This window comes from Polistes dominula, unplaced genomic scaffold (genome assembly GCF_049000335.1).
Source record: "Polistes dominula isolate Pdom_NZ unplaced genomic scaffold, Pdom_raw_medaka contig_73, whole genome shotgun sequence".
NCBI classification, from domain to species: domain Eukaryota; kingdom Metazoa; phylum Arthropoda; class Insecta; order Hymenoptera; family Vespidae; genus Polistes; species Polistes dominula.
Window position 1 is genome coordinate 5,337,349 of NW_028300951.1, and position 14,166 is coordinate 5,351,514.

Sequence of the window (14,166 nt, forward strand, 5' to 3'; positions counted from 1 at the left end):
GCAGAAGAAGAAGAAGATGATGAAGAAGAAGAAGAAGAAGAAGAAGAAGAAAATGAAGAAGAAGCGGCGGCCATGACGGCTTTTGCTGGGATGAGTTGCACGAAGGGGTCAAAGGCCGTAAACCCGCTCCGATGAGCTTGCTCGACGCGATAAATACTCTCTTAGGAGGACTATTCTTCTTCTTCTTTTTCTACTTCTTCTTCTACTTCTTCTTCTACTTCTTCTTCTTCTATTTATTTTACTTATTCCTCTTCTTCCTTCATCTTCGTCGTCTTCGACCAAACTACGATACTTATGAACACGTTTAAAAGTACTAATTGATGTTAACCATCCGAAGTTGTATTATGTTGTTAAAACAAAAAAAAATACATAAATATATATATACCAATAGAACTCTGTATAAAGTCTCTTATTTAATGTTACACACGAGATATATAATATTTTTATAATAATTCATAAATTTAATCAAATGCTAAAACTATCATTAATTAAATGTATACCTCTTTCAATTAGATATGGTGTCAGAGAATTGACGTTTCTCTGTTTAAAAAAATGCGGCTTTTTTTAATTTTTTAAATACAAATTTTTTACCATATAATCAGTTACCGACAGTTAATTCCTTTTTCCCCCTCCTTTTTAAACTGAAAAAGAATCGGTAAAGTAAATTTAAAAAGTTAAGTAGATACGTATAGAAGTGTGTAATTCATAAACGCCTTTTAATTATTAAAATTTTATAAATTATTATTTAATTTTATAAATAATATTTATCAATATGTCTGATACACATATATGAATATTTCTTACAATTTCATTCTTATATACATATACAAACATTTGAACAAATACGAGTAAAAATCTTCATTTAAAAATAAAATTAATTAATAAATAAAAAAAATATCAAACATATTAATAACTCTGATCGAAAAAGAAAAGAAAAGAAAAGCAAAGAAAAAAGAAAATAACAACAATTTTAATGAGATTGAAATTGTACTTGATTGAATAATTTTCCTTTTTGAAGGAAAGTTTCTAAACGCAAACGTCCAACGTGCGATCTCGTAAGTCATCGAGAAAGAAACGGTTTTCTAGGTGAAACCACGTAACAATTACTCGACGGTGTGCACGAGCGAGTTTGGTATAAATACATCGTTTCCTTAAACCACCACGTGCCGGAAACCGGAATTCTAGGCAAAAGCACGACCGGTCGTGCGTGATATCTCGCGAGCACGTTTTATCCTACGAACTTATAGTACATATATATACATGTATTTATGTATGTTTCATACATAGATACATGCTATATGTGGTAGCAGTTACACGGCTCACTTTCCATCCTCAATTTAAGACTCCACGCGAGCATCTCGAGTTTTAAAGTATATACCATGATGTATTATGATACAATACTACTAAGAACGTTCATTTTTTCGTAGTGACTAACATATTTATTGGATCAATATTTTTTCAACATTTTCCATCAACATTTCAAATAAATGATCATTATTTAATATTTTATCAGTATTTAAATATTTTACTTTATTTTCATTGAAATATTTTATTGCGGTGGATTAGAAGTTCAGGGGTTGAATCTATTAGGATTGAAAGTTCAAAGGTGATTTGAAAAATTGATTGAGATTTTTGAAAGATTTTGTTTAGATTTATCGTTGGATTTGCAGTTTTATAATAAAAATGTTTACAAATATATTATAGTCGCAATAAATAGAAATGTTTTTTTGTATCGAGTGATGAATTTAAATAGGATTGGTATCGAGGAATTATATCGAAAGATAGATTTCGAAATTTTACACAAGATTTTCATTGAACGATAAAATCAAGTAGTAATAACGAATTTGTTTGAAACATTTAAAACAGTAGGGGGGGCTGATGAAAAATTGTCCATGTGTTTTTCAAGGATAACTGGAGTGTCAAACGATTGGGAACGATCCTATTAAAAGTTTAAATTGTTAGGTTTAATTCCACATACGCTTACGACCAGGCTATCTGACCATCTTTCGTTATAATGAATACAGATTCTCTTTCGTTCGATAAGCGTGGAATGAGACAAAAAAAAAGAAAGAGTCCGACGATAAAAAAAAAGAAAAAATAAAATAAAAAATAAAGTAGTTGGAGAACGTGTAAATAAATGTAACGAAGTAGGCACAATAAAATACGAAGGTAATTTGAAAATCCGCGGCTTATTTTATATTGTTAATATATGTGCTCATAATAATGAAAATGATATAAATCAAAATTTGAAAAAAAAAATTAGTTTATCAGTTATTTTTACACTACATTATTTTAAACTGAATAAATTCAATGTAATTTTACGATATTATCAAAAAATAAACCCTTAGATAGTGTTTTTTATTTAAATATTATATAGGAATCATTTAGTGTTCAAATGTAATCTTTTAAATATTTCAAAACTAAAGATATATAACTTACCACCACTTTCATAATTATGGACACATATACATTTCATTTCTGGAAAGTGAAAAACAAAGTAAAAATTTATTTTACCAAAAGCTTACTATCAAAATTAATAAAAATGTTGATCGTGCAAATAAAATAAAATAAAATAAAAAAAGAAAAAGAAACAAAAAATTAAACTGCTCGATCAATCAAGCGAAATGAAGGTAAAAAAAAAGATGAGGTAAGAAATAAAAATTCCCATTATTTTCGGCTTTTAACACGAACGATCGACGAAAAATAAGAATAAAAAGATGAAGAAAAAATTATAAAAAGAAGAAGAAGACGAAGGAGGAGAAAACAAAAAATAAATAAAAAAGATGGAGAGCCAACGAAAAAAGATGAAACCGAGGGAGGGACGACCCCTGAGGGCCAGAAGAGAACCCGTTTTACGACTTTTACTTCTTCTTCTTCTTTTTCTTCAACTTTTTCTTACTCTTTTCTTCTTCTTCTTTCTTTCTCTCTTTCTTTCTTCTTACTCGAAGAGCTCACCGCATCGCCACGTTCCGCGCGGGTTTTTTTTTATTTTTTACTCCTTTATTTCGCTTTCGTTACATCGCGGACATTTTCGAACAGGGAGAACCGCGAACAAGTTCGCTACTACAGTTTCGCTTTACCAAACCTTCGGTCTTCTTCCATCTTGTCCGTTTATTCGATCAGGTATTTAAAAGTCCTTGAAAGTTGATTTTCATCGATACGCGTAATAATATCCATGATCGTTTTGTAGAAAAGTAAAAAAAAATAAAAACCTACGCTATTTATTGGGTCAGTATTTTTTTTAATCGTGTCCGGTCAACTTCAATAAATAAATGGTCTCAATACACGTATAATAAATTATTAATATGTAATACAAGCGGTTAGTATTATAACCATTAATACAGAAACTGACATAAGTTATAATAAAGTGTAATATATATATATAATCCTGATGTAACCTTGATGCAACGCTGGCCCTTCTATAAATACTGATCATATATTTAAAATATTGCCTCATAATTATTATTTATATTGCAAAAAAATATATTTAACAAATAAATTATTAACGAAACATAATCATTGACGTAATATTGTGAAGATGCGTGATAAATCATTGATAAATTATTCCATAAATGTAACCTTTTTAAAATTATTGACAAATTGTATCACGTTGTGAATCATTGACTAATTTATTCTGTAGACACATTGCAAAATCATTGAACCATTTTATTCGTATACACGTCGAGAATCCTTGATTAACATTGTAAAATCATTGAAATATTTTATCCTTAGATAAATCGAGAATCATCGATGAACTGCATCCTAGACCGATATAAGATAAATTGTGATTTGAAATTGAAATTATTCGAAATAATTTATAAAACTCGAATAATATAAAATTACTTGTAAAATCAGTGATTAACTTGAACTTTCCCCGCGGATAATAGAATGACCCCGTGGGTCATGGATTGGCCATCCAATGCCCTGGGACATATAAATCATTGCATCAGTTTATTACAAAACAGAATCACATTGACGCACAAATACTAAACTAAAAATCGCTTATTCATTTCACTTATCGTTTTTGATTAATTCTTCAATATGGTAATAACACGGTAATAAGAAAAATATGTAGAAAACAACATTAATATCACGAAGAAGAGAAGTTTTTGAGTAGAGTGTTAAAACCTATTAGTATTATTATTATATTATCATTATAGCCCGCATCTTGATGCACGAAAGTATAGTATACATTTAATGTATTAATACACACATACGTATATACGTGAATACATACAAAGGACGAAAATAAACGAGCACACGACTACTCCTGGTCAATAGGATTTAGAAATTTCTTATTTTCCCAGCCCTTGTCAGCCCTTACTCGACTTTATTCATCCACGATGTGGTTCCTTTCTTTCTTATTATTACCGGACGAGCTGGTCGCGTGTTGCTAAAATACGGGCTCTTAAATTGGAATAAATTGCTATGGCGTTGGTACCGTGAACGATAAGAGTATATACGATCGCACGACCCTCCCTCTCTTAGCTAGTACGCAAACCTCGTCATACGTTTTTTTCCCTCTCTTTCTCTCTCTTTCTCTCATTCTAGATCATTCTTCTTTCTTTTGTGGTTCAAGGGTTGCATGTTTGCATTCAAAGCTCGAATTTCTTCCGACGAAATTCTGTTTCGCGTTTATCCTCGTGAAATTCAAAATCATTTTCGTTCGGAGAACCCTTAGAAAAATTATTTCAAAAATAACACTCTGAAATATTTCTTCCCCTACGATAAATTCGTATTTTATTCATTAACTTTCACGGTAAAAATATATTTTTTTTCTACGAAAGAAAATTCCTATATTCAATATTTGTGCTGTTTATTTTATAAGTGGACTAAATCCATTTTCCAAAAAAGGCGAGTCATTTGTTACCTATATTTTTTAATTTAATTTAACGCAAATTCTTCAATATCTCGATTAGAACATAAATGGATTTAGGCTACTTTTAAAATAAATGGCTTATTTATTTGTTCCAATCATTTTTACGATAAGAAAATTTTCTATTCCATTTTCGCATTTATCGTGTTAAATTTGTACGATAAATTTGAAAAAAAAACTCACAAAAAAAACAAAAGGAGTATTATTGTTATAGAAAAGAAAGAAATTTCTTTGATTTATTTTTTTACCAATGTATAAATAATCATAGAATCTGTTTTGACAATGGGACGAGGGAAAAATATTGTATCTCCTTGTATTTCGTAGTACGTAAGCATTGAGATTCGCGTTTCATTTCAATTGGTAAATTCCACGACGCGAAGCTCACCAAGAGCCAAAGTGAAAGTCCATTAAGTGGCGATAACAGGTGCGACAGGTTCGAAGGATTCGTTCTTACTCGAAACGACGTGCATGCCGTTTTTGACGAATAACAGAGATCGTCGATCTAACCAATCAAGAAAGATGGAGAGAGAAAGCAACAGAGACATTAATGTGACTTTCCGTTTTTACGAGAAAATCGTTTAACGGACTTGAATCGATCAAAGTTTACGTAATAATTACGAAACTTTTGGAATTTCATGCGTGCGTTAGAAAGAGAAAGAGAGATAGAGAGACATAAACGAACAAAGGCAAAAATTATAAAACATTTTTTTTGTTTTTCTATCCGAAAAGATAAACCCAATTTGAATTTAAAATCAATTTCAATAAAATTATTTAAATACAAAATATATAATTGGCCGTATAATTGGTCACACATTTGTTTTTTATTACATTATTAACATTTTAACGAGTATTTATTTTTAAAGAGACGAATTGTTTTGTCAATGAGGAATTAAAAATAAAAATAAAATAACAAATTTTCTCATCATGATGCTAAATAAATTAATAATACTGACGGAACGTAATAAATTTGTTAATTAAATGTTAACAAACGAGAACATATATTTTGTATTTAAAAGAAAAAAATCCCTACACAAAACATATATAAAACAATTTTACCTTCAAATATAATATTATAATTCAAAATAGAAATTAAAATCATCTTTATTATAATTACACAATTACGCCATTGCGATCGGTAATCTCAAACAACAACGCGCGACGACGACTTTGTCGTCTTCAAAAGTGTGGTCGATCGTGAATCACGATCGTGTGTTGTAAGCTCGTGTCGCGTTATTATAATAAGCCGGATAAATATCGGCAAGCAAAAGGCACGACACAATGAAGCAAAAGAGAAAGAGAGAAAGAGAGGAGAATATTTTCCTCGTACGATTTCGTTGTACTCATGACTTCTCGAATAATAATCCCAGAACGGAAGGAAACGTTGCAAAGAAGCGACAGGAAGTAACTTCCGTGTTATTTGATAATAAACGCGACCGTATGATACATAGATGAGTCAAAGAGGTAGAAAAGAAATAAAACGATTACTAATTATTAACAAATTATAATTTACATAAGAAAAAAATAATGATGAAACTGATAAAAAATAGAAACAACGAATGTTAACGATTTTCACCGACTGATCATCGTGAATTCAAAACTCACCACTTACGTAATTATTATACCCGCTTTTTTAATATCTTATTTCATTGTTTAATCAACGAGTTTTAAATGAAATATTAAATTAATACCAAAATGAGAAAAAACAATTACCTAAAATATTTTCTTATAAAAAGAAAAGTAGATTATAAGAGGGATTAAATCTGAAAAAAGAAAACTCGTACGGTTTAACGCGGAGCATATGTTATAATGTAATATGTAAATTTTAATCCGTTGTAAAATTGATATCCTTATCATAATAATCCTAATATTTATATAATATTATATATATTCTTATATATAATATATCCTTATTATATTGTAATAACGCTTACTTACATAAATAACATCGTATTTAAATGTGTGTAGTTTTCTATTCGTTGTACTCGCGAATTCGTAAACAAAGATTCTTTTTCCTAGAATCTGTAAATTCAAGAAGGAGAGTTCGATGAATGCTATTCCCGTCTTATGTGAACGCATTCGAACGTTCGAGAAGCGTCTCTGCAGTTCGAATAATCGAATAAAACTTTTTTATGCTCCTAGGTGAAAGAGGGGAAGAAGGAAAATCTAAAGAGAGAGAGAAAAAGAAAGAGAAAGAAAGAGAAGCGTAGAATGAGTAGGGGAAAGAAAGATAACAAGTATAAGAAAAATAAAGAAAGCTTTAAGTCCAACCACGAAGAAGCACCTTTCTGTCTTTTGCATTCGAATCGGGAAGCCGTGCAGCAATGCACCTCTTTAAGTATTCCTCTCATAATGTCCCTATTGCCGCGTCTGATTTCCTTCTCTCTCTTTCCTTCTCATTCCCATTCTCTTATTCTCATTCTCATTCCTTGGCATTGCGAAGATATTTACAAAATGTATCGTGGCCGATGAACGAGAAGCAGAAGAAGAAGAAGAAGAAGAAAAAGAAGAAGAAAAAGAAGAAGAAGAAGAAGAAGAAGAAGAAGAAGAAGAAGAAGAAGAAGAAGAAGAAGGAGTAGGGTTCGGTGATCCTGAATAAATATGCTGAATCACCTTGAACTTTCTCACCTCGGCCGAAGCTGTCAATCGGGTCCATGCAAAAAATAACAACAAAATAATACTAGAATATTAAGAAGAATATTTTAGCTATAAATATAAATATAATAATTCCAATTTTATTTTCCCTCATTATCACGTAAATTAAAATTATAAAAAGATAGAAAAATTAAAATTATACAACAAATTTTCAAAAACATGTTACACCTTATACATACGTTAACACAGCTATACATATATATAGTATACTTGAGTCTACATAGTTATGTGGTACATATTTACATAATAATAGCATATACTTTTTATAATTATATACAATAGTAGTGAAGAACTTGCGGGGGTCGTGAGATTTAAACTCTCCTCAGGACATTTTTGGGCAGCCCTCGTTGGACACCTGCGAGGATCACGCCGTGTATAAACGATGGGTTTGAAAGAAGAACAAGGAGAGACGGGAATAAGAGAGAACGAGAGAGAGAGAGAGAGAGAGAGAGAGAGAGAGAGAAATAGAGGGGAGGAGCAGGAGGAAAAAGAAAGGCGGTGACCGTGGTAAAAAACGAGATAAAAAATGAGACGCATCTCGCAGAGGGGTAGACCGGTTCGTCTGGTCCTTGATTTGAAGCCAAGAGTGTCCTTTTTCTTTTTCCTTCATTTTTATATTCCCCCCTCCCTCTTCTTCCACCCCGCCTTTCCTTTTCCTTACCTCTGCTTCTATCTCTCTCACACTTGTTGCTCTCTTTCACCTCCCTCTTTCTCGTTTTCTCTCTTCGATCTCGATCCTTCTCTTATCCCTTTCCTCTCTCCCTTCACTCCCTATCTCTTTCTCTTTCTCTCTCTTTCTTCTTTTCACTTCATTTCTTCTTTTTATCTTTCTCTCTTTCTCTCTTTTATTTCTCGTGTCTCTCCCGAGCCCAGTTTTAAGGGCGTCGCCTGGTATCACGTCACAGTGGTTGGTAGACCACATACAATTTATATTTCTCCCCATACTATATCGAAGATTTCCTCTAATTGGATCTCTTCCCCGTTCCTCCCTACCCTCCTTTTCAAGCACCGCTTCTTCCCCCCGGTTTCCCTGACGCAACCTTGTTTAATGTAACGACCTGTTGCTGCGCATTGCTCCTATCGTTAAAAACATTTTTCTCTTTTTTATTTGCTACATCTTTTTTCTTTTTTGCTTATCGAGATCATTCCATATGATTTTCATTTGGTTTAAATTTAATATATTCATCTATATTTTTATATTTTAAATATAATATATATTATTTTATAATTATATTATAAATATAATATATTGTTTAATATATTTATTTGAAATTTATTGAGATAATTTTTTAATATGTCTTGTATAAAAACCAATTTAATCGAAATAGAGCAAAATTGTTTCATGTGTTGGCACAAAAAAAGAAAGATTAATTGAGCACGACATTTATTAATAAAATATTTTTCAAGATGTTTAAGCGAAAAGGAAAAAAAAGGACAAAAAAATTGTAATTAATTTATTGGTAGATTTAAATACCGATTTATTCAAAAATACGAAAGTAATCGATTATGACATTTATTTTAATGCATTTAAATGAAAGATGATTATTTCACGAGATTTAAATACGAATCTCATTTAATATAAATGATATATTTAACGAAAAAACATTTGTTAATTCGATACGTTTGAATAAGAAGAGATAGTTTAAAACACTCTATCGAGTTTAATTATGAGAGAGATTGTAAAACACGACGACGTCTTCGAGGACGCGTTTCCATGGTGTAGAAGCGTTTCATTCATGAAAATCTTGCAACACGAACGTTATACGATTGATTACATAAAGCTGTATTTAAACTTTCTGAATATCTCACAGTAATAGAATCCGGAAATTACTTTTAACGAATCTTATCTAATATATTGGTATAAGTATTTATTTTTGGTACAATATAATATTTATATAATACGTGGCTGTGTATTAAAAAGTTTTGAACTTCGACAAAAATATTTATTATATTTTTTTTCTTATAATAAAAATTAGCTTGATCCAAGAAAAATTGTTTCAACGTAGGGCTCAATACTTTTCAACTTTCTCACTTGTAATATAACAAAATGATTTTCACACTTATTATTTATATTTAATAATAATTAATTTAATATAAATAATAATGATAAAAAAACGACAGATGACAATAAAAATTTCGGTACACCTACTGCATTTACATTATATACTTATATATTTCTATCTTTTAAAAGGTCAATAGTTCTAAAGAAAACAAAATAGTTGAAACAATTCATAAACGGGGAAAATTGCACAAGTATATTGCCTTAATTAATTTCAAAATATTTCATGTACTAGCAAGTTTAACCAAATTTTTATTCCATAGTGTACATTTAAATTAAAATGTATTTACATATATAATATATGTATACTATATATACCACTCCTTAAAACTCTCATTTTCACTATGTCCCGAGATTAATCATAAGAACAAAGAGAAAGATAGAGAAAGAGAAAGAGAAAAAGAAAAAGATAACTACAATGAACACACGAAAGTGAAAAAGAAAGAGAGAAGGTAAGAAGCAACGAGCAATCTAGGGAAAGTGCTGTCCTACTTGCGCGCACCGTTCACTGTTACCATCGTTTCTCTACCAGCCATGACGATCATCATCATTGATATTATTATATTTAACAACAAAAATAGAACATTGAAAGAACGATTGTGCATTGGTTAGTTTTCATGGTGTTTGATAAAAAGCTTTGAAAAAAAAAAGAACTATTAGGGGTACCGAAAAGTAATCAAAATTTCTTCAATGAGTACACTAATATTTACTTTGTGTCAATGAAAAATCGAAGGATTTTTAAAAAAGGAATTGAACAATTTCAAGATAATAAAAAAAAAACATATACAAGATATAAAAAGAAATACATAAAAAAAAAAGACTTTTCCTTTCAACGAGTTCCTCAGACCCGACCGGTTTATTCTTAAACCTTTTCTTATCGTCCTCGAAGAAACTTAAATCGGAACTTCACGGTTATGTGGAATGCGAGAACGTAATGCATTTATAGTTTCATTATCTTCACCTATCTTTTTCTCTTCACTCCCTATATGTAAAATATGACGTCAAATCAAAACATTGTTTTGTTATATTCGTCTCGCGGATCTATCAAAAATAAATTTCTTATCTTATCTTATTGTTCTTGGAGAGAAAATAAATTCGACGACTTTTATATTTTATTTTACAATTAGATTAATGATATACATATACTTTTTATTAAAATTTACTTTATAAAGAACAAATTTTAAAATTTAACTTTTAATTTTGATTATCAAAATTTATACGCGAAAATGTTATATATTTACAATTTGATATTTGAAATCGTTCGTACGCGAGTTCTATTATTTTGTTATAATACGAGAAAGAGAAAGAAAAAAAAGGAAAGAGAAAAAAAGAGAGAAAGAGACAGAGAGACAGAGATCATACATAAAAAAAATAATCATTTAAATTATTTTTATTTCTCGACTCGGAATATATATGTATACAACTTCGTTATCATGACGGTCGAACAACTTGTTTGTCAGAAAGAATCATTTGCAACAACTCCAATGATTAGGTTATGTATTCTCTCGTGAAATGTAAAACAATAGTTATGCGTTATAAAAGATTCCTCCAACGAAATTGCGCGTGACAAAACTATATTAACAATATAGAGTGTAGATGATAGGGACAATTAACTATTATGAATGACTGAGCCAATCGAATGGTCAAGTGGTAACAGAACGTTAACCCCCAATAATGCTATGTTAACTATAAAGTCTATCAATATAAGATATACACATAAATCTATGTATTATATTTTATATACCATCCGTACAATACATCCATAAAAAAGAATTACTCATATGCTCGTCAATAATTTATTTAAATAATTACAACCAGTAACTCGTGCCGATTAAGACCTTTCATCCTCGGCATAATTGAGCACTGGAGAGACTTTAAATAAAAACTCACGGTTTAGGAAGTTCTACGATGGCTCCAAAACACTCCTACTTCGCAGCAAGTATTGTAGTCTGACCATGAAAGACGATACTCGATTAGCCATTGAAGAAGATCCATCAAAGAATTCATCCAACATCATTGAAAGGAAGAGAATCCATGGTTATATCTGTAAAATAAAATAGAACAAAATGATAAATTATCTAGAATATTATCCAAAATTATATAAAATAAAATCGAATAAAATGTAAATAAAAATGAATACTTACAATGCATTCCAATGGGACGAAGCTCAATGGCATCACGGTGATGCACACCTCGCGTGAATCTAATAACGCGGTATAAAGGAAAATAAGAAACTATAGATGAGTTTCTTATCTCGAATCCGAAATTTTATTATACGACGAACAACACTGACTCTATAATTCGCGTTTGATTTTAACTTATTACTCGCCCGATCACTGATTCTACAACTAATTCAAAGACTGCATTGCATGCAGTTTGATGATACCACTATAACCACTGCTTTGGTTATTACATATGGGCCATTCGTGCACGATTGCAATCTGAAACTGAAATAAAAAACAATACTATTAATATCATTACTATAACAGAAAATCATTAAAATTTTTGAGGAATTATTTAATACAAAAATATACTCACTTTAAATCTTTATTGATGAATGCACAATGAGTTTCCATCCTTAGGATGACGATGATAATACACAAATAATGACTATAAAACTGCATTACATACAATTAATTCAATTAACACTAGATTTATGGACTGAGCAAATTTGATTCATTTCAAACTTTTTTGTTACATATATATAAAATAGAAATATTTTATTTAATTTTAATTTAATCAAATTTAAATTTAAATAATTTTAAAGTAGAATATTTGTTTTAAATATATGTTAATTTTTAATTCTGTAATGAAATATACATAAATATTAATTCCTCTTCTCTACCCATTTTTTCATTTAAACAATGTTTGTAAATTTTAAAAAAATAGTGAACAAATCTAGTGTTAAACGAATTTTTAAATGAATTTAATTAATAAAATGTGAATACCATTCCAACGATGATCTGAAACACAAATAAAAATAAAATTATATAAATCATTGTTATATAAAAATTACTATAGTTATTGAGAAAATGTTTAATACAAAAATTGACTTACGTTTTTTCTTCATTGATGAATGCACGATGGGTCTCCTACCCTTAGGATGACGATGAGCACATGTTTAAACCGAATAAAAGAAACTTGCGAGTTTCTTAACCGAGCAAACGAAACTTTAACATGCGACGATCAACACTGAATTTACTTGTCGACTTTTTTATATTTTATTTTAATACGATGCAACACACGAAAACCTCATTGCCTACGCGCTCGATTGCAATGATTTTCTGAAACGTAACAAGAAAACGAACAATTAGTATCATTGTCGTAGTAAAAATCCATTGAAATTATCATAGAAATATTTGATAGTAAAATATACTTACTTTTAGTCTTCGTTGATGACTGCAGGATGGGTATCCTACCCTTAGGATGACGATGTATAAAATAAAATTAAATAAAAAGTCTGAAAAGCTGAAACATACTAAAGACTATATTACAATATTTCCTGTAAATCATTTCTGAAGGCAGGGCACACATTAAAACCATTGAATATTTTATCAAAAATATTCAATAGTAAATAGAAAGAAATAATTTAATAATCTATGAGAATTGACATAATTAAAAGTTAAAGTTATTAAATATTTGTGAAATTGATCAAAGTATGCAACTATTTGCTTGCAATATTATATACCAAGTATGTAATGTTAGTAAAAATATTAATGAAAAATCTTTAAAGTTTTCTAAATAAAACAGTAATTGTATCAGTAAACTCAATGAAGAGTAACATAAAAAATAAACCAATTTTTAAACCATTCTATGCAATGAAAAACTTTTTAAACTATTAAAATCAAAACGATAACGTTAAAAATAAAATGATTAAATAATTTAATACGCCTCATTTTCGTTTATGTTGTCTCGTCGAAGGATAGAAGGCGAATAGGAAGTACGTTACTACGTAACCTTGCTAGAGGAGACTTTGGGAGTGTCGAACGCTCGGCTATTATACCTATGTTATCGGCTGTTTTCGTTTTGTCGTCGACTCGAGAAATACCTGGAAATATAAATACACATTTATAATAGCCTGTATGTCGAATGTATTGTTTTCTTATTCTTCCTCTCTCTCACTCTTACTCCTTCTCACTCACTCTCAATTTCTCTCACTCTTTCTGTCGTATTTCTATATGCGAAATATACTTAAAAAGAAAATAATGCTCACCTCGACGTACATAGAGAAGATAAAAAAGTTGCCACACTAAATATTAAATAAAATTATTTAAACTTCTATAACAAATATAAATTTAAATATGTCCGTGATCTTTAATGTGTATTTAATGCTTGAACCATGATATGGAATAAAATTCCAATTTCGATTAGGTAAGTATATTCTTTATCAAGTATTTAATTATATGTTAGAAAAACTGTTTACTGAGCTTTTCATTCTTATTTTCATATATTCGGATTTTTTAGGATGATTTATTTTTGTTTTGGACCTTTCTTTTTATTTCAATTTCTTCCGCGAATCTTTATTTTTTTGTAGCACGATGCATTTGCTATTGTTCGAAATATGATTGAGTGCTTCCAT

At 29.8% G+C, this 14,166-nt stretch overlaps 2 long non-coding RNA genes across 2 annotated transcripts in view; one reads left to right on the forward strand and one right to left on the reverse strand.

Annotated features, from left to right (window-relative positions):
* The window catches only part of LOC149032660 (uncharacterized), a 42,855-nt gene extending 34,165 nt beyond the window's left edge, over positions 1-8,690 (forward strand). Inside the window, exon 5 of the long non-coding RNA XR_016176428.1 lies at positions 7,016-8,690. This is a non-coding gene — a long non-coding RNA (uncharacterized LOC149032660). The remainder of the gene's footprint in view (positions 1-7,015) is intronic.
* A 2,311-nt stretch (positions 8,691-11,001) lies between these two features.
* On the reverse strand, positions 11,002-13,817 carry LOC149032662 (uncharacterized). Its single transcript, XR_016176432.1, has 5 exons — positions 12,968-13,817; positions 12,645-12,871; positions 12,126-12,550; positions 11,732-12,034; positions 11,002-11,631 (listed from the first exon to the last, which is right to left on the reverse strand). It is a non-coding gene; the product is annotated as an uncharacterized LOC149032662 (long non-coding RNA).
* Between the last annotated feature and the right edge of the window lie 349 nt (positions 13,818-14,166).